Here is a 21835-nt window from a genome sequence, read left to right as displayed (position 1 = left end):
TCATTACTGAAAGTCGACTATGGCCACAGTAAATGACTCTTAAAATGTCACCACTGTTCATTACTGCAAGTCGACTATGGCCACAGTAAATGACTCTTAAAATGACACCATCGTTCATTACTGCAATTCGACTATGGCCACAGTTGATGACTCTTAAAATGACACCACCGTTCATTACTGCAATTCGACTATGGCCACAGTAAATGACTCTTAAAATGACACCATCGTTCGTTACTGAAAGTCGACTATGACCACAGTAAATGACTCTTGAAATGACACCATCGTTCATTACTACAAGTCGACTATGGCCACAGTAAATGACTTTTAAAATGACACCCTTTTTATTACTTGAAGTCGACTATGGCCACAGTAAATGACTCTTAAAATGTCACCACTGTTCATTACTGCAAGTCGACTATGGCCACAGTAAATGACTCTTAAAATGTCACCACTGTTCATTACTGCAAGTCGACTATGGCAACATTAAATGCTATCTAGGTCCCTGTGGCATACAAAACGTGATTTTCCATTGTCACATCGACGGTGGAAGACAGGTGAGCAATGGTTTCATAGGATTTCTACATGTTCTAGTGGTTACAATAATGTAAAAGAAAGTCATATATATTTTACTCTTCATTGGATCACATAAGTTCATAGGAATTTGGTCGAAGTTCTATCGCCATTTCATTCCGATCTTTTTTTATATATATTTCAGTGACGTTTTGTGGTTGCTTAACCATTGCAAATTTATTACAAACGTAGACGCGGCACCAAAAAGTTCCATCGGATATGGATTTTGCGTTTTCACGTTAGAGGTATTAATTCATACATTACTCTCCGTTGCATGCCTATTGATTATCATATTCAAATAATAATGCACAATTTCATTAACGTATTGTCATACTCTTGAAACAGTGTACATGCTATAATCATTTGGTTCTTTTTTATCAGTTTTTTCCTCATGTAATTCAGGCACTGACTGTCGTGGAGAAAAACATCCAAGATACCTTTTCAGAAAACGGGTAAGTTGTAATTGTTATAAATAAGGTAGCTTTTCTGCAATTAAATTCAATGCACTGATATACTAAGCTTATTCAAAATGTGCGTTAATGCTTACAAAAACTGACTTTAACAGCAGAAAAGCTTTGTAAACGGCGTAGTATTCGAACTCGGTCTTGCCACCAAAACCTATGTGTGACGGTGTTGTGGAATTGGTCTTGATGCGTCTGTTACTTGCCCAAAGTCAAGAGCTACTTCGAATTCTATGAGCTCCGAACGAAATAGATAAACTCTATATGAGAAATTCGTAAAGACCAAAGTATCGCAATGATCCGGTTGCATTACGAACTTGCACTTAGTACAGTACAATGCCTAGCAATGGCAACTGTATATTGCATAAGCGCTTGGCATTCAAAATACCAATTATATTGAAAGCTATCTGTGTTCCCTTATTTATATAACCACTTTATATTTAGGATAAGAGCCGAAATATTTTGAATCAATCAACGATAAAAGTCGAGGTTCGATTGTAAAGAAAAAATATGTGTTATTCGCTTATTCACAATTTCTCCTGACAAACGGTACCATACACAATGTAAAACTTTCCCTTTCTTTGATTTCATACAAATTTCACAAAACATGGGAAATTGATTGCTTACTTAAACTGTCAATAATGACGACATTTACAGGAACCACCCTTTGGTAAAGCTCGTAGCTAACGAAAAGCTGAAATCAGCTTACAAGAAGAACAAAAGGTATTTCGTATTATATTTTTTTATTGAGTATTGATTTTTTTCATGAACTATTCCAGTCAGCCATAACATAATCATTGGGCCGTTTACACTGGATTTAGAAAGTGAAAAATAAACATAATATTGCATATGACCGATTTTGTAAAGGTTAAAAATTAATATGTGGAAAGATATACATCTAAGGTCGTGCTCGATCGAGACTGCCATCAACATTTGTTAAAAACTAAACTTAAACTTATAAAAATAAAAACCAATACCATTTCTATATTAAATTACAGACTAGTTTCATCGTATACAGAATCCGTCCTCGTCAAGGAAGCGTGTTCAGTGATCATGCAAGAGGTAGAGAGTATGGTCTTTGATTATTTTTTGTAACAAGTATTATCTTAAAATAATATATACGTTTTCAAAACATGATTTTATTTATAAGAGTGCGTAACATTTTGTTCATTTTGTGCACAACCACATTTTATTCACGAAAGTATAAACTTGCGCTGTGTTTGTGTAAATTTAATTCGTCAAATGTAAATATTTTAAATGTTAATGGGAAGAACAAATTCTTAAAATGTACAATATCTCCATATAACATGCCTGTTAGACTGTCAATAGACATAGAATCCCGTTTTATTTTTTACGCGGTTTTTTTAAAGGCGAGTCCGAACAATATAAATAGTAAAGGCAAAAATTTAAAGTTATATAATTAATTGAAAAAAGTATATCGGTTTCGAATGTCATACAATAATTATTTTCTTCTTTGGTGTCAAAGTAAACTACATATTCGTACAGAAAATATTTCACAGTACATGTATGTAAAATTTGTTAAATATTCTCATAATCGTTTGTTTCAAATCATAAAACTGCACGCGACTGGATGTAGTTATAAAGAGGCCACAGAGGCTTTGCAACGAACGGTGGCCAAAAGTATTTTCACAGCATATAGCCTGGCAACAACTCACCGTATGTATTGTCCATATCATTAATACTACAATGATCAGTTTTGTAAAAAAAAATATGGCAGTCATATTAGGTTTTTCTTTTCGTATAAATGTCATAGAAATTTCATTCGGATTTACGTTTTACAAAATGGTTTAAAGAGATATCTGTAACGTGTTTTAGCATAACCAAGCCATTAATACAATTACTAGTCACAGGCAATTTATGATTAGTAAAAGTTTATCGTATCATCGAAATAAAACGATTACTTATAAGAGTCTTCGTAGCCTTTGACACTTTAAAAGTTTGACTTGTTATGTAACTTGATATGTTCTTAGTTCATTTTCACAAATATTTTGGGGTTTTTAATGCAGGCTCGAGCATAAAAGAATATTGGTCAAGCGCCCTAGCGGATAGACGTAAGTAAAACACGGAACATAAATTTTACAGATGAAATTGTAGGTGCTCATGAAATTTCATGTAAGAAATTTTTCTGGATAGTAGATGTATATTCATGTTAAAAAGCAAGTTTTCTTGTAGCTTATGTCACAACTTTCATGGTACTCAAAAACTGTGTGAGAATCCTAGTCAATATGTCGTACCAGATTGGATTTTGTTGCAATCTATTTCAAAGGTAAAGCCTGGTGGACACAAAGACGCTAACATCCTGCAGAAAAGTTCAACATGGCTGACAACACCGAACGGTCGGAAGATGTGTAAGGACAAAAGTGGGATCGTTGCATTACAGACACCGGTTTACTGTTAACTGTTGAGTTATCGATCCGGACAGAACTTAAGTGTGCACCACTGCAGTATGATGACATTTAAGTTTTATATACTTTCATGCAATAGTTACTGTCACACAGCTCCGGACATTGAAAGTGGAAGGACGGAGAACCACACAGAAACAATATCGGCGAATGATGATGTATATTTGTTTTAAGTTTCGTGAAATAGGTACTGTGAAATAGCTCCGGACGTACAACCTTCCTGAATTTCAATCTATTAAGGGGCAATAAATTAATAACGCGTGCACCGCAGTATGATTGAACACATTCATATTAAGTTTAATGAAATTTAATAAATAATTATTGATAAACACCTCCGGACATCGCCAAAATAATATTCCTTCACTGTCTTAGAGGGGTAAAAAGCCATCATAATGGAGGTGTCATTTTGTCTACTTACAAGAGTTGGTGCATTCGGATTAAATGCGTATTCTACATGCAATAATAAATGCATGCAAAAATAAATATCTTTCTTGCAACAAGCGTAAATCTACTGCAAATCTTAGCAAAACATTTGCAAACGTATGTTCGTGTGTATAGTGACACAATCATACGTTTTTCCATAGGTAATTTGTTTCTTAATGACAATATGTTTATATTTGATTAATAAAATACCTGGATATTATATGAATATGTCAGTTTCTGTTCCGAATCGCCCCCGTGCTTCTTTCTAGCAGCACCATGTACCTTTTGGGATCCAAGATCTTACCCTGTATTATACATACGTACGTGGTCCTTTATTCATGGCAGGTGATGAATTGCCAAAACAGAACGGCACAAAACGAAACAAAATACAAAAAGAGTACAATAAAGCCGGTGTCACCGCTTTGGAACGGTCAATGTTAACTACTGGGCAGGTTAAACAGGTTAATGAGCGCTCAAACTCATACGTGAATCAGGAATATTCATTATACATACAAGTGTAAAATATAGTACTCTTACATTGTATTATATATATGGCTATATGGTTGATAAGAGCGCCTATGTCTTTTGACTAAATCTCGTTCATATTTCAGTATTTATGGCTATATGGCGAATAAGAGCGACTATGTCTTTTGAATAAATGCTTATAATGGGATAAGAGCGCGTTTGTCTTTTCATTAAATCTCGTTCTAATTTCCGTATTTATTGCCTATATGGATGATAAAAGAGACTATTTGTTTTAACAAAATGCCGTTCATATTTCCGTATTAATGCTTATCAAGGGAAAAGAGCGCCTATGTATATTGACTAAATCTCGTTCATATTTCCGTATTAATGGCTATATTGCGGATAAGAGCGCCTATGTGGTTTGCCTAAAACTCGTTCACAATTTTGTATTAATGCTTATAATGGCATAAGAGCGCCTTTGTCTTTATACAAAATCTCATTCACATTTTCGTATTAATGCTTAAACATAGATAATTGGGGTTATTTACTGTGGCCATAGTCGACTTTCAGTAATGAACGATGGTGTCATTTTAAGAGTCATTTACTGTGGCCATAGTCGACTTGCAGTAATGAACGATGGTGTAATTTTAAGATTCATTTACTGTGGCCATAGTCGACTTCCAGTAATGAACGATGGTGTCATTTTAAGAGTCATTTACTGTGGCCATAGTCAACTTTTAGTAATGAACGGTGGTGTCATTTTAAGATTCATTTACTGTGACCATAGTCGAATAGCAGTAATGAACGATGGGTGTCATTTGAAGAGTCATTTACTGTGGCCATAGTCGACTTGCAGTAAGGAACGATGGTCTTATTTTGAGAGTAATTTACTGTGGCCATAGTCGAATTTCAGTAATGAACGATGGTGTTATTTTAAGAGTCATTTACTGTGGCCATAGTCGACTGGAAGTAATGAACGATGGTGTCATTTTAAGAGTCATTTACTGTGGCCATAGTCGACTTGCAGTAATGAACGATGGTGTCATTTTAAGAGTCTTTTACTGTAGCCATAGTCGACTTGCAGTAATGAACGATGGTGTAATTTTAAGATTCATTTACTGTGGCCATAGTCGACTTCCAGTAATGAACGATGGTGTCATTTTAAGAGTCATTTACTGTGGCCATAGTCAACTTTTAGTAATGAACGATGGTGTTATTTTGAGAGTCATTTACTGTGGCCATAGTCGAATAGCAGTAATGAACGATGGTGTCATTTCAAGAGTCATTTACTGTGGCCATAGTCGACTTGCAGTAATGAACGATGGTGTCATTTTAAGAGTCTTTTACTGTGGCCATAGTCGACTTGCAGTAATGAACGATGGTGTAATTTTAAGATTCATTTACTGTGGCCATAGTCGACTTCCAGTAATGAACGATGGTGTCATTTTAAGAGTCATTTACTGTGGCCATGGTCAACTTTTAGTAATGAACGATGGTGTTATTTTGAGAGTCATTTACTGTTGCCATAGTCGAATAGCAGTAATGAACGATGGTGTCAGTTCAAGAGTCATTTACTGTGGCCATAGTCGACTTGCAGTAATGAACGATGGTGTCATTTTAAGAGTCATTTACTGTGGCCATAGTCGACTTTCAGTAAAAAATGATGGTGTAATTTTAAGAGTCATTTACTGTGGCCATAGTCGACTTGCAGTAATGAACGATGGTGTCATTTTAAGAGTCATTTACTGTGGCCATGGTCGACTTTTAGTATGGAAAAAGGGTGTCATTTTAAGAGTCTTTTACTGTGGCCATAGTCGACCTTTAGTAATGAACGATGGTGTTATTTTAAAAGTCATTTACTGTGGTCATAGTCGACTTGCAGTAATGAACAATGTTGTCATTTTAAGAGTCATTTACTGTGGCCATAGTCGACATTCAGTAATGAACGATGGTGTTATTTTAAGAGTCATTTACTGTGGTCATAGTCGACTTTTAGTATTAAACAATGGTGTCATTTTAAGAGTCCTTTACTGTGGCCATAGTCGACATTTATTAATGAAGGATGGTGTCATTTTAAGAGTCATTTACTGCGGCCATAGTCGACTTTCAGTAATGAATGATGGCGTCATTTTAAGAGTCATTTACTGTGGCTATAGTCGACTTGTAATAATAAACGATGGATGTCATTTTAAGAGTCATTTACCGTTGCCATAGTCGACTTTTAGTAATGAACGTTGGTCTTATTTTAAGAGTCATTTACTGTGGCCATAGTCGACTTGCAGTAATGAACGATGGTCTTATTTTAAGAGTCATATACTGTGGCCATAGTCGACTTTCAGTAATGAACGATGGTGTCATTTTAAGTGTCATTTACTGTGGCCATAGTCGACTTTCAGTAACGAACGATGGTGTCATTTTAAGAGTCATTTACTGTGGCCATAGTCGACATTTAGTAATGAAGGATGGTGTCATTTTATGAGTCTTTTACTGTGGCCATAGTCGACTTTCAGTAATGAACGATGGCGTCATTTTAGGAGGCATTTTCTGTGGCCATAGTCGACTTGTAATAATAAACGATGGGTGTCATTTTAAGAGTCATTTACTGTGGCCACAGTCGACTTTTAGTAATGAACGATGGTGTCATTTTAATAGTCATTTACTGTGGCCATAGTCGACTTTGAGTAAAGAACGATGGTGTTATTTTAAAAGTCATTTACTGTGGCCATAGTTGACCTCCAGTAATGAACGATGGTATCATTTTAAGAGTCATTATCTGTTGCCATAGTCGACTTGCAGTAATGAACGATGGTTCCATTTTAAGATTCTTTTACTGTGGCCATAGTCGACTTTCAGTAGAAAAACGATGGTGTCATTTTAAGAGTCATTTACTGTGGCCATAGCCGACTTTCAGTAATGAACGATGGTGTTATTTTAAGAGTCATTTACTGTGGCCATAGTCGACTTTCAGTAATGAACGATGGTGTTATTTTAAAAGTCATTTACTGTGGCCATAGTCGACTTGCAGTAATGAACGATGGTGTCATTTTAAGAGTCATTTACTGTGGCCATAGTCGACCTTTAGTAATGAACGATGGTGTCATTTTAAGAGTCATTTACTGTGGCCATAGTCGACTTGCAGTAATGAACGATGGTGTTATTTTAAGAGTCATTTACTGTGGCCATAGTCGACTTGCAGTAATGGACGATGGTGTCATTTTAAGAGTCATTTACTGGGGCCATAGTCGACTTGCAGTAATGAACGATGGTCTTATTTTAAGAGTCATATACTGTGGCCATAGTCGACTTCCAGTAATGAACAATGGTGTCATTTTAAGTGTCATTTACTGTGGCCATAGTCAACTTTCAGTAATGAACGATGGTGTCATTTTAAGAGTCATTTACTGTGGCCATAGTCGACTTGCAGTAATGAACGATGGTGTCATTTTAAGAGTCATTTGCTGTGGCCATAGTCGACTTGCAGTAATGAGCAGTAGTGACATTTTAAGAGTCATTTACTGTGGCCATAGTCGACTGCCAGTAATGAACGGTGGTGTCATTTTAAGAGTCATTTACTTTGGCCATAGTCGAATTGAAGTAATGAACGATGGTGTCATTTTAAGAGTCATTTACTGTGGCCATAGTCGACTTGCAGTAATGAACGATGGTGTCATTTTAAGAGTCATTTACTGTGGCCATAGTCGACTTGCAGTAATGAGCAGTGGTGACATTTTAATAATCATTTACTGTGGCCATAGTCGACTGCCAGTAGTGAACGGTGGTGTCATTTTAAGAGTCATTTACACTGGCCATAGTCGAATTATAGTAATGAACGATGGTGTCATTTTAAGAGTCATTTTCTTTGGCCATAGTCGACTTGCAGTAATGAACGATGGTCTTATTTTAAGAGTCATTTACTGTGACCATAGTCGACTTTCAGTAATGAACGATGGTGTTATTATAAGAGTCATTTACCGTGGCCATAGTCGACTTTTAGTAATGAACGATGGTGTCATTTTAAGAGTCATTTACTGTGGCCATAGTCAACCTTTAGAAATAAACGATGGTGTTATTTTAATAGTCATTTACTGTGGCCATAGTTGACCTCCAGTAATGAACGATGGTGTCATTTTAAGAGTCATTATCTGTTGCCATAGTCGACTTGCAGTAATGAACGATGGTTCCATTTTAAGAGTTATTTACTGTAGCCATAGTCGACTTTTAGTAATGAACAATGGTGACATTTTAAGAGTCATTTACTGTGGCCATTGTCGACTTGTAGTAATGAACGATGGTGTCATTTTAAGGGTCATTTACTGTCGCCATAGTCGAATTGCAGTAATGAACGATGGTGTCATTTTAAGAGTCATTTACTGTGGCCATAGTCGACTTGCAGTAATGAATAGTGGTGAAATTTTAAAAGTCATTTACTGTGGCCATAGTCGACTTGCAGTAATGAACAGTGGTGAAATTTTAAAAGTCATTTACTGTGGCCATAGTCGACTTCCAGTAATGAACGGTGGTTTCATTTTAAGAGTCATTTACTGTGGCCATAGTCGACTTGCAGTAATGAACGATGGTGTCATTTTAAGAGTCATTTACTGTGGCCATAGTCGACTTGCAGTAATGAGCAGTTGTGGCAATTCAAGAGTCATTTACTGTGGCCATAGTCGACTACCAGTAATGGACGGTGGTGTCATTTTAAGAGTCATTTACTGTGACCATAGTCGACTGGAAGTAATGAACGATGGTGTCATTTTAAGAGTCATTTACTGTGGCCATAGTCGACTTGCAGTAATGAACGATGGTGTCATTTTAAGAGTCATTTACTGTGGCCATAGTCGACTTTCAGTAATAAACGATGGTGTTATTTTTAGAGTCATTTACTCTGGCCATAGTCGACTTTCAGTAATGAACGATGGTGTCATTTTAAGAGTCATTTACTGTGGCCATAGTCGACCTTTAGTAATGAACGATGGTGTTATTTTAAGAGTCATTTACTGTGGCCATAGTCGACTTGCAGTAATGAACGATGGTATCATTTTAAGAGTCATTTACTGTGGCCATAGTCGACTTGCAGTAATGAACTATGGTGTCATTTTAAGAGTCATTTACTGTGGCCATAGTCGACTTTCAGTAATGAACGATGGTGTTATTTTAAGAGTCATTTACTGTGGCCATAGTCGATATTTAGTATTGAACGATGGTGTTATTTTAAGAGTCATTTACTGTGGCCAAAGTCGACTTTCAGTAATGAACGATGGCGTCATTTAAGAGTCATTTACTGTGGCCATAGTCGACTTGTAGTAATGAACGATGGGTGTCATTTTAAGAGTCATATACTGTGGCCATAGTCGACTTATAGTAATGAACGATGGTGTCATTTTAAGAGTCATTTACTGTGACCATAGTCGACTTTTAGTAATGAACGATAGTGTCATTTTAAGAGTCATTTACTGTGGCCATAGTCGACTTTTAGTAATGAACGATGGTTCCATTTTAAGAGTCATTTACTGTGGCCATAGTCGACTTGCAGTAATGAACAGTGGTGTCATTTGAAGAGTCATTTACTGTGGCCATAGTCGACTTCCAGTTATGAACGGTGGTGTCATTTTAAGAGTCATTTACTGTGGCCATAGTCGAATTGAAGTAATGAACGATGGTGTCATTTTAAGAGTCATTTACTATGGCCATAGTCGACTTGCAGTAATGAGCAGTGGTGACATTTTAAGAGTCATTTACTGTGGCCATAGTCGACTTGCAGTAATGGACGATGGTATCATTTTAAGAGTCATTTACTGTGGCCATAGTCGACTTGCAGTAATGAACGTTGGTCTTTTTTTAAGAGTCATATACTGTGGCCATAGTCGACTTGTAGTAATGAACGATGGGTGTCATTTTAAGAGTCATATACTGTGGCCATAGTCGACTTATAGTAATGAACGATGGTGTCATTTTAAGAGTCATTTACTGTGACCATAGTCGACTTTTAGTAATGAACGATGGTGTCATTTTAAGAGTCATTTACTGTGGCCATAGTCGACTTTTAGTAATGAACGATGGTTCCATTTTAAGAGTCATTTACTGTGGCCATAGTCGACTTGCAGTAATGAACAGTGGTTTCATTTTAAGAGTCATTTACTGTGGCCATAGTCGACTTGCAGTAATGAACGATGGTGTCATTTTAAGAGTCATTTACTGTGGCCATAGTCGACTTGCAGTAATGAGCAGTTGTGGCAATTCAAGAGTCATTTACTGTGGCCATAGTCGACTACCAGTAATGGACGGTGGTGTCATTTTAAGAGTCATTTACTGTGGCCATAGTCGACTTGCAGTAATGAACGATGGTATCATTTTAAGAGTCATTTACTGTGGCCATAGTCGACTTCCAGTTATGAACGGTGGTGTCATTTTAAGAGTCATTTACTGTGGCCATAGTCGACTTGCAGTAATGAACGATGGTGTCATTTTAAGAGTCATTTACTGTGGCCATAGTCGACTTTCAGAAATGAACGATGGTGCGATTTTCAGTGTTATTTACTGTGGCCATATTCGACTTTTAGTAAAGACTATAGACTATTTATAGTTAAGAACAATAATTCGATTTTATAATAATCTTTAGTGGTAAAGGATGAGGTGAGCTAACGAATGCAATTTAAAATATTATTTTCTCACGCCGTGGCTAGACATCTAGAAGGAAAGAACTAAAAAAAATAGACTATTTGTTTTAAATGTATTAGTCCGTCGGTACCGAACATATTACGAACAAACGTATTCGCTTTTAAATGTAACTTAAATCTTTTGAACATCATGCACAAACTGTTTAGCGTTGAACTATTTTGCTGAATAAAAAAAAATGTTGCGTAATTTGGTGTTTTACTGCCTTTTTGCAGACAATGGAAAAGAGATATTTGAGACAATGGAAAAGAGACGTTCCCGTAAATATTACTTATGGTGGACGAACCAGTTATCGAACACATAAGAAATTACCTTAAAATATGTTAAAATTGGAACACTTAAAATGACAAAAACATTTTGTTTTAACAAATGACTAACAGTTTAATCATTTAATAACTTATCTGTAAAGTTTGCCAGCAAATATCCTTCAAGAATTCATAACAATGATTCCCTGGTTAATGTCACCTCTAGCAGACAAAACAAAATGGCGGCCGATGTAAACATGACCTATTACCCGACACTTCATAAATACTACTCAAGCATATAAAAAGTCACTATCACGTGACCCGGACTCGGCGAAAAAATCTGCGTCTGCTGCAATCAAAATTGCAAACAGAAATATGCTTTTGGTGTGTAAATGCACGTTTTGATAAATGCATTCAAAAAGTAATAGCAAAAAAACACATAAAAAAGTGTAAATAACAATAAATACATTTTTTAACCTGTTTTCGGCGCATTTGTTTCAAGCTAAGTAGGCAAGTAGGTCATGCACTTTATGTGCGACCATTTGTTTATCAATGTGACGTCATGCGCACTTTTGCACATGTGCATTCAGAATCAAAACAAAACGTCCGATAATAGGTGCTGTTCGATAACAGGTACTTACACGCAGTAAAAAGACAGTTTATAATCAGAGAAGAGAAGTTGCAGTAAGGTAATCTTTATCCATATTTATTGCTTACAAAATACTTATTTAACAATGACAAAATAAAGCATACAAATGGCTGGAAAGCGAAAGCGAAAACCTTCAGAATTGACTGAATTAAAAAGTAAAACATCCCAAACTACAAACAGTTCATCCGAAAATCAAACAATCTGTTGTGCATGCAAAAAGACTGAACCCCCTGAACAAATAAAAAGGTTCACCAAAAAACCTTGGATACAGTGTGATATTTGCAATTTGTGGTGGCATCTTGAATGCTCTTTCCTAAGAATAGAAGACCTGCAGAAAATAGATAAACATAAAATATTGTTTCCGTGTGCTCTCTGCATATTTGAAAACTCCTTGGTTGGAACTGAATGAAAACACTGAGATACAATCAGCAGCCAAAACAACAATATCAATTAGTACACAAACTGAAAAGATACCGGAACCAGATATTATTAGAATAACAGATATCGAGTCTCCTAAGACCACAAACAAAAGAAAATTAATTCATCTAAAAAGCCTCAAACAAAAGCAGAGGAATCTGAACAAATAATTCAGATAAAGGATAAAATTGTAATAATTGACGGAATATCTCGTGCTTCAGATTTTATGGACAGCAGTAACATCAAAAAAGAAATTAAAAAATACAAGCAAGTAAATGTTAAATTAGCATATCCGTTAACAAGAGGCGGTATCAGTGTGCATGTAGAACACGAAGAAGATAAACAGAAACTTATTACAGACTGGCCTGAAGGGGCATTCAACGGTCCGGCATTCAACACAGATAAATCACAACTCAAAGCTCATAATATTGAGCCAAAACCAATTTGTGTTTTCAAAAACGTACCAACAACAGCACTAGAAGAGGATATAGCATTGCAAGTTGAAAAATTAACTTCAGTACAAGCCAAATACAGACGACTAAGGTATAGAGACACAAACAAAGCATTACCAGTCGTTATTGTGTATTGCAATTCACAGACTGATTTACAAAAACTTTTCCAGACAAAAATCAGCATATCAAACAAAGAAATACAAATACACGCCTACAGAACAAAGAAGAATATACCTACTAGGTGTTTCAATTGCCAGCAATACGGACATATATCAAGAAATTGCACAAATAATACAATCTGTGAACAGTGCGCAGAATCTCACGAGGGGAGGTGCAACATCAAAAAGAAAAAGTGTGCTAACTGCTCAGAAAACCACCCAGCCAGTCACAAAGAGTGCCCAGTATACCTTAGCTGGAGACAAAAACTTATAAACAGACATTAGATCAGTAAAGTCATTTATTAGTATTTTATTTTTATATATTTTATTTTTATTTTATTTATTTATTTTTATTATTATTATTATTTATTTTATTTATTTTTTTTTTTTCTTGTGTGTGTGTAAATCTTTTATTTTCTATTATAATTTTTATTATTGGTTACATTTACAAAAAGATATCTGATTTACAACATGAAAATAGCTCAAGCAAATGTTCGGTCAATAAACACCTCATTTAGTTTTATTGAAGGAATTATGAAATCAGAATCAATTAAAATTTGTGCGTTATCAGAAATTTGGCTTACAGGTAAAGAAATAAAAGAAAATATAAAAAGAAAATGGCACTGGTTTACTCATGAAAGAAGATTTAATCAAGGAGGTGGTGTGGGACTCATGACAAGGAGGTGGTGTGGGACTCATGATTTAATCAAGGAGGTGGTGTGGGACTCATGATTTAATCAAGGAGGTGGTGTGGGACTCATGATTAAATCAAGGACGTGGTGTGGGACTCATGATTTAATCAAGGAGGTGGTGTGGGACTCATGATTGACAAAAGTTTCAAAGTTTTTGAAAGAAAAGATTTAAGGTCATGTGACATTGAGGCAGTTTGGTGCGAAATCTACGCAGAAAATCACAGTTTTATAATAGGATCAATATACATTCCACCAGATAATGGTGAAATGATGAAAAAACTGTTCAGTACAATAGAACATATTGAAAGGAATGGTAAACCTTTGATGCTACTAGGGGACTTTAATGCACATCACAAATATTGGCAAGACAAGAACAATAATAAACTAGGATGCCTGTTACATGAATACTTACAAGGAAAAGAACTAACAGTGACAAATAATGCAACATGCACCAGAAAGGACCACATTATAGATTTAACTATTATTTCTAACACATTAGTTGACAAGATCAAAAATTGGAAGTTCAAGAAGAGGCCTACCTTAACTCAGACCATAAACTTATAGTGTTTCAATTGGGGGAGAAGGAAAGCTGGAAAGCAGAGACAAGATGGGACCTTAAGAACACTGATTGGTTAAAATGGAAACATTGGTGCAATGAAAATATTCAACAGTGGATTGAAAAACACACAACAGAAAAAGACGTGAACATCATTTACAACTCTTTAGTGGAAACCATAACAAATGGTGCAGAAGAAATATTGGGAAAAAAAATGATTTGTAAACATAGCAAAGGGTACTGGACAAAGGAACTGACAGAGTTAAGAAAGAAATTCAAAAAGTGCAAAAGGAACTTTGAGAAAAGATCAGATCCCAGTAATCAAATGAAACTTAATCAATGTAGAGAACAGTTTGTACAGTCTGTTGAAAAATCGAGACAGATGTACTTAGAAAATTTATCAAAAGAATTAGATCCAAAAAAGCCTAACAAATTTTGGTCTCTTATAAACAAAACAAGAAATAATTACAATAAACCAGTGATTCAACCAATACTAAGAAATGATAATTCTTTGGCAGTAGATGATGAAGATATCTACAAAGAGATGAAAATTCTCTATGGTCAAGAAAAGTTGGCAGTTAAAGATCATTTACCAGAATGGTATGAAAAAGTGAAACAAGATATCATACAAATAGAAGAAACAGAAAGGCAAAAATTAACACAAACACCAAAAGAAGTTGAGGAAAGTGATATAACAATAAAAGAAGTAGAAGAGGTAATCAAGGGTATGAATAAACTAAGTGCTCCAAGTCCAGAAGAACAAATTTTGGGTACAATGATAACTAAGGGAGGAGAACAGATGTGCTTGGGACTTCAGTTTCTATTTCAGAGATGTTGGGAACAAGGTAAACTGCCAGACGGTTTTAAATTAGACCCCAAAGTTATGCTGCCCAAACCAAACAAGGACAACTACAATGAAGCCAAATCATATAGACCTATTACCTTAGGTAGTGTGGTTGGAAAGCTCATGGAAAAAATCATCAAACTAAGGCTTACATGGAAGCTAGAATCTGAAAATGTGTTTTCTAATACTCAATATGCATACAGAAAAAATAGGTCATGTACACAGGCAGTTCTTAAAATGGTGAACAACATACAAGAAAACTTGGGAAAATCTGAAAATACCGTATTAGTGACAATGGATTTTGAGTCATGCTTTGAAAGAGTTTGGAGGGAGGGTCTGTTGAAAAAAGCTAAAGAAAACAACATAAGAGGAAGACTGTGGATTTATTTAAAAGAGTTCATGTCAGATAGAAAATATTACTTAAAGATCAATGATTTTAAATCACCAGTAATGACATCAAAAATAGGCATCCCACAAGGGTCAGTTCTTAGTCCCACTCTCTGCAACCTGTATACAAGCGACTGTATGACAAATGTGCTGTGCCAGCACATAGAATTTGCAGACGATGCTTGTCTCTACAACAGCGATACAGACATCAACAAGGCCATACAATCTACAAATACAGAGTTGGACAAAATTAACCAATGGTGCACAAAATGGAATATGAGCATAGCCCCAGAAAAAACAACAGTTTTATTGGTAGGAAAGGAGCTTCAATCCATGGACAAACCTAAGTTCAACTCGAATGAACTAAAAATAGTAAAAAACAAAAGAATTCTAGGAATTACATTGGATAGTTTACTAAACTTTGAAACCCATATTGAAGAAAAAACTACTAAAGGATTTAATGCCTTACACAGTCTGGATAAATTTGTAGACTTCAAACATGGATGTTGTCAATCAACCTACATGAAGCTGTATAAATCCTTAGTTCTTCCAATTATGGATTATGGTGCTTCAGTTTTAGCCACAGCTACAGACAAAGCAACACAACAATTTGGTACAGTACAAAGAAGTGCAATGCTTAAAGCCAGTGGATGTATAAGTAGTACCAGCACAGAAACAATGGAGATACTTACTAATACCATTCCAATAAATATACATTTAAAGTTAAGACAGGCAGAAGAGATGGTCAGAATTGCAGCAAAAAGAGAAGAAAATGACACTCTGAAACAAGATTTTAATAGATGGCTTGCAAATCCAGAACAACACTGTAACAAACCTACCCTTTATTCCATACTAATGAGTAGATTCATAGAACACAAAGTAAATGTGCAATTCGAATGTATTGAAAAAGAGTTTGAATACAAAAAAGAATACATGGGACTTTCAAGAACAAATCAAAAAGTGTACACTGAGAACTTCAAACTAAACAAAGATCATCAAATGGAAAATGTAAATGAAATCTTGAATAGGTGCTCAAATAATGAAATCATAATATTCACGGATGGATCTACAATTGGAAATCCAGGACCGACAGGAGCCAGGGCAGTTATATATTTAAATGGGTATATGTGTAGCCCAATACTTTTAAAGCAAGGTGTTGCAAAAATATCAAACAACTACACGGGGGAATTAGTGGGAATTGAAATAGGATTAAACTTTGTGGATGATTTACAGGACATTACAAACAGGAAAATAATTATCTTCACAGATTGCCAGGCAGCAATAACAACGGCTTTTGCATGTGAAATTCCAACAAGAAACATTGAAATTATACTAAATATCAAACTAAAACTAAAAAACATTGAAGCACGAGGTAATACTGTTGAAGTACACTGGATACCAGGCCATAAAAATATTCAAGGCAATGAATTAGCAGATCAACAAGCTAAACTAGCAGCAACAGAAATTATGACTTCAAAAACAGACAATCAGTGTTATGAAAAGAAAGATGCAAAAGAAGTAATAAATTTAATGAAAATAAAATCAATACAAAAATGGGAAGTTCAATATCTGAATTCAGAAAAAACAACAAAAATCCAAGAGTGCATCCCAAAGCCGGGTTCCAGAGCTTGCGTTGGAGAAAAAAATAGAAAAATATTCAATGTAGTGAACCAATTACTAAGTGGACATACTCGCTTAAAGGCTCACTGGTTCAAGATTACAAACAGCGAAGATGTGGAGTGTGAAGCATGTAGAACACCAGAAACTATAAAACACTTCATATTTGACTGTTCAAAATACTCACAAGAAAGATCAAGTCTTCAATACAGAACTGAAGAAATATTACATAGAAATAATATATCATGTTCTGATATTACACTGGCAACTTTAGTTGGAGAGATACCGGACATTACTTTACATGCAAAAGAAGAACTGTTCAATTCGTTTGGCAAATTCATCATGGAAACAAACAGACTTTAGATGTAAATGACATAAGGCCACGACTTTTATATTTCTTGGTTTACAAAACCGCCGACCCTAATTTTTGGAAAATGGAAAAAAAAAAACATCGGAAAATCGTCTTTTTTTTAAATATTTTATTCCCGACCGCACTTCAAAATGAGCGAAATGAGAAAAAAAACGATCCGGTTTGAGTACGGTTGCGAATAAAATCAAGTAAGTACAATCAACGATTGGTTCACATATATTGCAGAGATCGGGATATTTTTCAATGTGACACATTATGTACCAGTCCTTTTATGGGCACTTCTCAAAATTTATTTCGGGTAAAAATTACAGACAATAAGAAAATCAGCGTCAGTCAAATGTCGACCCCATCAAAATTTATTTCCGTGTCTGTGACGCAACTATATTGTTTAACATGTTAATTATATTAAACAAACCCGATAGTATTTGATAATAAGTATAAATAATCCAATAAAACACTGCCATTATTGACGATATATGTGTTTAGGAATTTTGTAAACACGTCCGCCATAGTTTATAGGAACTGTACAGAAAGTTTGGAAATCGGAACAAATCGGTATATCTCGGAAAATCATTGATAAATGTATTTGTCGTTTCAATGCTTAGGGCCGAGTAATTTCGGCAAATCGGAACTCAACTTGTGTAAAACACTAGCTCAATTAACCGTTAAACTCCGCCTCCGTTCTCTGCAAAAGATTGGAAGGCGGAGCTATGCACGTGCTTTTATTAAATTGGAGGATTGCAATTGAGAAACAAACACACGATTGGTTCGGCATGTTGATTGCTAGACAAAGGAAGCCAATTTTTTCGGCGCGAAATTTGTCGCTTTATTGCTTCCGACAGAAAGCGGCTTTCCTTTGATGACGTCAAACTGTCAATTCACACAGACTGCACATTTTCGGAAGACTTTAACTGACTCCTTGTTTACAATTCCAGTAAAAAAAACACTTGCTAACATTAAACTTTGGATTAAATTATCAAAATAAAGCAAAAGCGAAGTTGACAAATATGATTAAATTAATTCGCGTCAGTTCAAATAAGACGTTTTGCGTTGTAAATCAACGAGTTTTCATGACAACAACAACTTTGACAAACATTACCGCGACGACGCATGGATCGATCTACCTCGATTTTTTTTTTCATGTACGATCTCATAAGTCGAGTAAGAGCAAACACATACCGGGTAATTTGTGTATGAGTAGTTTATCTTATATAAGATTTATGCAACGGGCATCGCATTGCGTAATGGTGCGCATCCAATTATGGAAATGAAGTGCAGTTTTTCGTTTTAATGGGAGAAGAACGCATGTCATGTAATGGAGTGTTTAAAATTGCCTGATGTTACATAAGGTGCTGTTAGGACTCATTTCATTTGAAGATATAGATGTGTTTCATTGCATAATTTGATTTTTTGTCTCTGTGTTAAGGTTATAAAAGATATGTTGTCTTTGTTCTGATGTTATTAGCATTAACTTTTTTTTCCAATGATGTTTTTTTTTTTTTTTTTTTTTTCGACCGCCCGATGGACCATTTTCAAAATAATTTTTGTAAACCAATAAAAAAAAAAGTCGTGGCCTAAAATGTAAAAAAGTATCAAGTGAAAATGCAACAAGAGAAATTTTTGTACATAGATGAAAACGACTTCAACAGTCGTCAAAGCACAACGAGACCATAGGCGACAACGACGCCATAATTAGATTCAACAACAAAATAAAATTCAATTTATCATACGTGAAAACCCTATGTGTTATTATGTGTGTGATTCAATTATATTGTTCAACAGCAGTTTAAGTATATGCGCTTTCCGCCGCTCGAATTATTGTGCAATGATTAATTTTGCTGTAAGCTTTTATCTCCATTGCAATTTGCATGTGATTTCGGAAGTTTTTTTTGTTCGGATAAGTACTCAATGGAGCCTTGTTTTTTATTGGTTAATGTTTGTTATCAACGCTATACAACTCGTTACAATCTATTCATTTTCTTTATATTATGTTTATTTAATACAACAGTAACATATTATAGTATTTTCATTACATTAGAAGTATTATTCACTTTTTCATATTGTACTACACCAACAGGTACTCATCACTGACATCAGTTAAAGATTTTTGGCCAAAGGAAACATCTATTCCAAGCTGGCAGATCTTCATGGAATCAGCAGATCATCTTTCGTTATTTGACATGCCTTCACGAGTTCAATCAGCAAACATATGATCGGTAAATTTCTTTATTTCTATAATCAATTACTCAATCATGATTTTAAAGTGTTGTAGAAAAAATGTTATTTATTTAAATACATCATGTCTTACATATAGGATCTGGCACGAGTTGTCATATCATACCATATTTTATTAAACGAGTTAAGGAATTTTGTAATTAATAATGAATTTCCTAGACGAGTTTAATAAAATATGGTACATGTATGATATGACAACCAGTGTGAGATCTTTTTTATCACATGCTTTTAAATGAGCAAATTAAATAAATATTTACGCAAACATAATGATAAATCCCAAATGTTGTTTACATTTCGTGGCATCATTTGACGTTGCAACGTCATTTCGGTGAATTAACAAAATGCGATTGGTCAATAAACGAAAACTAAGCCAATGAAAACGCTTAAAAAGTATATTACACATGTGTAACAGGGTATAGCATGTGATAAAATCTTATATAGATATTGGGTCAAATAATTAAAGTTAAAATTATTTTTCATTTTACAGGGATGGTACAATCATAATTTATTTACTTTTCATCTTTTTTTTATTCCTCTTTGTTGTTTTTTATTTGATACATAAACTATATGTGAATAAAAATCAATAGATGATGAAAACGTGAGCACAGTAAATAAATGAAAATTTAAACAGAGTTAATCAAATCATGTATATAAACGCTTTATCATGTACTGTTAATTTTAAACACATGATACATTCCATAGGTTTCCAGCCCGTGTACAACAACAAACTTGCATGAAGGTTGGATTCTGCCACAAGGCCTGGGAGCAGTGGATGGGACTCTCATACCCATAATACTGAATACGTTAAATTACAAACATGCAGTTGAACACAGCAGGAACTCTTGAAGAAAAAAATATGTACTTTTTTATTTGAACTTAAATGTAAAATATATATTTAATTTTAGCTCGACTATACCTTGAATGATAAGCTGTGTATAAAATTATGGTAAACATGCAACATCCTTATATCACTGTTTCTATAACATATTTTTATTAAAAGCACTTAGGTATTCAGGGTCATTATGTCATTGTGAGGTCACTGACCAAGTTGCTTATCTCTGACCTGCATTTAGCTTAATAATGCCCCTATTGTACTAAAAATGTTCCACTTAAATTGTGTGTACAGCTACTCCATATCCCTATATTTTCCACAGATATTGAAATAATCATTCACATATGTAGTCAGATTTTTTTTTCAATCATATAAATAATATTTCTTTGGGTCATTGCTATAACCACCACAAATATTTACTGTTGTTGCGAATAAAGTTGTGAAAACTGTTTAAACTGGATGTTGTGTTAGTGAATCTTTAAGTGAAGAAGCTTCTTGAATAATGTCACTTTAGCTTCTTACTTCACAATCTTTTTGTTCAACATGTAATTAAATACACTTTAAATTAGAAAGTGGATTGCAATACAGAGAACGCAGAAGAAGTGCTTACATTTGTACTTAAAAAGAATGATGTTTGAAGTTGTCAGCATTTTTATGGTGAACATTTTGATTGTATGGCCCCAATGGAAAAAATACTTTGTTACTAATTTAAATTTTAGCAAACACCTAATAATGCTTTAAAGAATGAGTCATTTTGTTTCTTAAGTAAAAATATGTCCTAACCTAGAAAAGATAAACTTTAAACATTTTATAAATTAAAAAGATGTACTTAAAACTCCACTGTCTAAGAAAAAGTTGATTATTTATAATAAAAAAAAGAAAAAAACACTTCTGCATTTTAACAACATGAAAAAAAGCTTCATTTGTCTTTTTGATTCTAATTAATTAATGCAATAAAGTGTACTCTTTAGAAAATGCAGACGATTCGCTTAAACAAGTGCAGATAAAATGCAATTTTTTAAGTGCATTTTGGTAAAAAGCACATTTCATTTTCAGAAGGGTTACTGCTGATGCAGATATTAGAAACAATAATATATGACACAATTTGAGATTCCAGTTTTTCTTCATTATTCTAGGAACACACTGTTATGTGAAGTTGGAATAAGACATCATTTTGGGAATAAACAGTGTTTTTTCAACACTGCAGTACATGCAGTTTAACCTGTTATTAATTTGTACAAAATATAAGTAAAATAGACACTATTGCATATATAATTGTATCATTTTAATTGATTTCACTGGGTGTTTAATTTGATATTTTCTTAAATCCTAAAAAATTGAAACCCTGTGGTTGTGTGCCTGCA

The 21835-nt window shown here is 34.5% G+C and overlaps 3 long non-coding RNA genes across 3 annotated transcripts; all 3 read left to right on the top strand.

Annotated features, from left to right (window-relative positions):
• The first annotated feature begins 493 nt into the window (after positions 1–493).
• Positions 494–2114, top strand: LOC127875300 (uncharacterized). Its single transcript, XR_008047347.1, has 4 exons — positions 494–815; positions 973–1022; positions 1689–1754; positions 2030–2114. It is a non-coding gene; the product is annotated as an uncharacterized LOC127875300 (long non-coding RNA).
• Positions 2115–2127: 13 nt separating this feature from the next.
• LOC127875301 (uncharacterized) lies at positions 2128–3972 on the top strand. The gene is made up of 3 exons (XR_008047348.1): positions 2128–2708; positions 3059–3103; positions 3319–3972. It is a non-coding gene; the product is annotated as an uncharacterized LOC127875301 (long non-coding RNA).
• Positions 3973–19167: 15195 nt separating this feature from the next.
• LOC127875302 (uncharacterized) lies at positions 19168–20655 on the top strand. Its single transcript, XR_008047349.1, has 3 exons — positions 19168–19244; positions 19482–19620; positions 20342–20655. It is a non-coding gene; the product is annotated as an uncharacterized LOC127875302 (long non-coding RNA).
• The last annotated feature ends 1180 nt before the right edge of the window (positions 20656–21835 follow it).

This window comes from Dreissena polymorpha, chromosome 3 (assembly GCF_020536995.1).
Source record: "Dreissena polymorpha isolate Duluth1 chromosome 3, UMN_Dpol_1.0, whole genome shotgun sequence".
Lineage (NCBI taxonomy): Eukaryota > Metazoa > Mollusca > Bivalvia > Myida > Dreissenidae > Dreissena > Dreissena polymorpha.
Note: the sequence above shows the minus strand (reverse complement) of the source record. Positions and strands in the feature narration are given on the sequence as shown.